Here is a 2557-nt window from a genome sequence, read left to right as displayed (position 1 = left end):
GTCGGAAGTTAAAACAGAGGTTTGAACAGGTGACAGTATTTCGATCATATCTCAGGCTACAAAGCTCCGATTTGGATGATTCTTAAAGCATTGGAAAGCTAACTCAAAGGGCTACAACTTTTGTGTTTTGCACAAAAGCTAGTTCGGCCTGCATCATGGAGAAAATTGCAGTTGAAATAAGGCCAGAGTGAAAACGCGAGTAGACAAAACGCGAGTTATGCCGCGTTTTGTGTAGGCGCGTTTTATAGCCGAAATTCTGCAATTTGACTCAGTCAATTCTCTTGTGTTCATACCACTTTCCAGCTATAAGATGCAAGGGAATTCGGTGCACATGCTTCTGCAATAAAAGAGAAGACCAAATGAGTGTGGACAAAAGGAAACATCATATCTTTGACTTCTTTTTACAAAATCTGAGTGGAGGAAATTATGAAGTGAGAGGAATGGAATTTCTACCACCTTTTATGCAGAAATATGGGGAGAGGTCTGAGATCCATTCGTAGCTTAGCTTCTTACAGAAAAACATATTCTCTCTACCTAGGACTTGCAAGGGGCAATTGGGATTTCATCTTGTAATCATCTAAGTTCAAGACAAAGGAGATTTTTGGAAGGCTTCACCATATATTGGCTAAGACTTTCTTTACTCTGTTTGTATTTGTAATTCATGATGATTTACATTAATGAAGTTATGAGTGTTTTATCATTCATGAGTAGCTAATTTTCTTTATCTAGGGAGTAGATGAAACTTTTGGCCAAATGATATGAAGTGATTGTTATTCATTCTTGTTATGTCTTGTATTAACTTATCTACTTGTGTATGTTGGATTACTTGTTGTTGCTTGATCACCAATAGCAGGTTTATAGTTATTTTTATTCATGGAGAAATGGTAAAAATAATGGAATGACACAAGTAGAACTTGAGTTGTATATTCATGAGAATAGAAATACGTTCAAGTGGATGAAATCTGCATTTCATGTGTGAATAAGAACAGATTTAGTATTTACCAAGAGATTAGGACAAACTAATCTGTTTTAACCCATTATTATCATGAGAATGTGATTCTGGTATTTCTGGAAATGAATCCTTGGTTAAACAAGAGCAGTAACAAGTGTTGAATTAATTCATTTTAGATCTTTTGTGTCATAAGTGGAATCTACATCCCTAGATCTTAATATTTAGTGAATTCTACTCCCCTTGAGATATTGCATTTATCTATTTAAGAATTTTTGTAGTTGAATTAAAATCTGAAGTTTCTGCTCAAATTAATTGTGAGTCTAAATAATAGAGTAAATTAGTATCTAATAATTGTTTTAAATTGCTCCTCGTGGGATCGACCCGATACACATCTCGTACTACAATTGCGACCTGTATACTTGCAGTCCAACGGGTGTAAATTCGGAATTAAACTTGCACTTAAAGTAAAAACCCGTCTAGTTTTTGGCGCCGTTGCCGGGGAGCGGCAATATTAGAGCCTAATCATCTTTATTAATTTAGACAGTATTATTTTTTTTTATATTTAATCTTATTTTGTAATCAGTTTTTGACAATTGAAGTTGCATAATATCTCTTATTTCTGTTTGTAGTGTATGCACCGGGCGTCTCGGGAAGTTACACCTTTCGATCCAGAAATTGAGAGGACACTACGTAGACAAAGGAGGCACACACAACAGCAAGAGGAACAAGAGATTTGGCAACCGATAGAGGACATTTTGATAGAACTACCATTTGAAGAAGAAATGGCGGAAAATGACCAAAATAGGCGAGTTCTACGAGATTTTGCTCTACCGGGAACACAAGGATCTCAAACGAGCATAGCAAGGCCTACGGTAAATGCTAACAACTTTGAGATTAAGCCATCACTTATCCAAATGGTTCAACAATCTCAATTTGGAGGTAATGCTGTAGAAGATCCTAACTCACACTTAGCTACATTCTTAGAAATATGTGATACAATTAAAATGAATGGAGTTAGTGATGATGCTATAAGGTTACGGTTGTTCCCATTTTCATTAAGAGATAAGGCAAAAATGTGGTTACACTCTCATGCTCCTAACACTTTTACCACATGGGATGATTTATCAAGGGCATTTTTGAATAAGTATTTTCCACCTGGTAAGACTGCTAAGCTAAGAATGGATATCACTGGTTTTAGTCAAATGGAAGGAGAATCATTATATGAAGCATGGGAAAGGTTTAGAGATTTGTTACGGAAATGTCCACACCATGGACTACCCGAATGGCTGATTATACAAACCTTTTATAATGGTTTATCTTTCTCCACTAAAACTATTATTGATGCAGCCGCAGGTGGAGCTTTAATGGGTAAATCACCCCAAGAAGCTCAAAATTTGATAGAAGAAATGGCCGCAAATAACTACCAATGGGCCAATGAAAGAGGTAATACGAGACGTCACGCAGGTATGATCGAAATGGACACTCTCAATATGTTGAGTGCCCAAATGAATAACGTGATGAAGTTATTGAGTAGACAAGGTGGAGTTAGCCCAAGTTCATCTAATGCTCACGTAGCTTGTTGTTCTTTCTGTGGAGGTGAACATG

The 2557-nt window shown here is 36.5% G+C and overlaps 1 non-coding gene across 1 annotated transcript; it reads right to left on the bottom strand.

Moving 5' to 3' along the window:
• Positions 1 to 2121: 2121 nt before the first annotated feature.
• LOC113776619 lies at positions 2122 to 2228 on the bottom strand. Its single transcript, XR_003469107.1, has one exon. It is a non-coding gene; the product is annotated as a small nucleolar RNA R71 (small nucleolar RNA).
• Between the last annotated feature and the right edge of the window lie 329 nt (positions 2229 to 2557).

Source organism: Coffea eugenioides, chromosome 6 (assembly GCF_003713205.1).
Source record: "Coffea eugenioides isolate CCC68of chromosome 6, Ceug_1.0, whole genome shotgun sequence".
In the NCBI taxonomy this organism is placed as follows: Eukaryota; Viridiplantae; Streptophyta; class Magnoliopsida; order Gentianales; family Rubiaceae; genus Coffea; species Coffea eugenioides.
The sequence above is the reverse complement of the archived record's forward strand: the minus strand, read 5'-3'. Positions and strand labels throughout refer to the sequence as shown.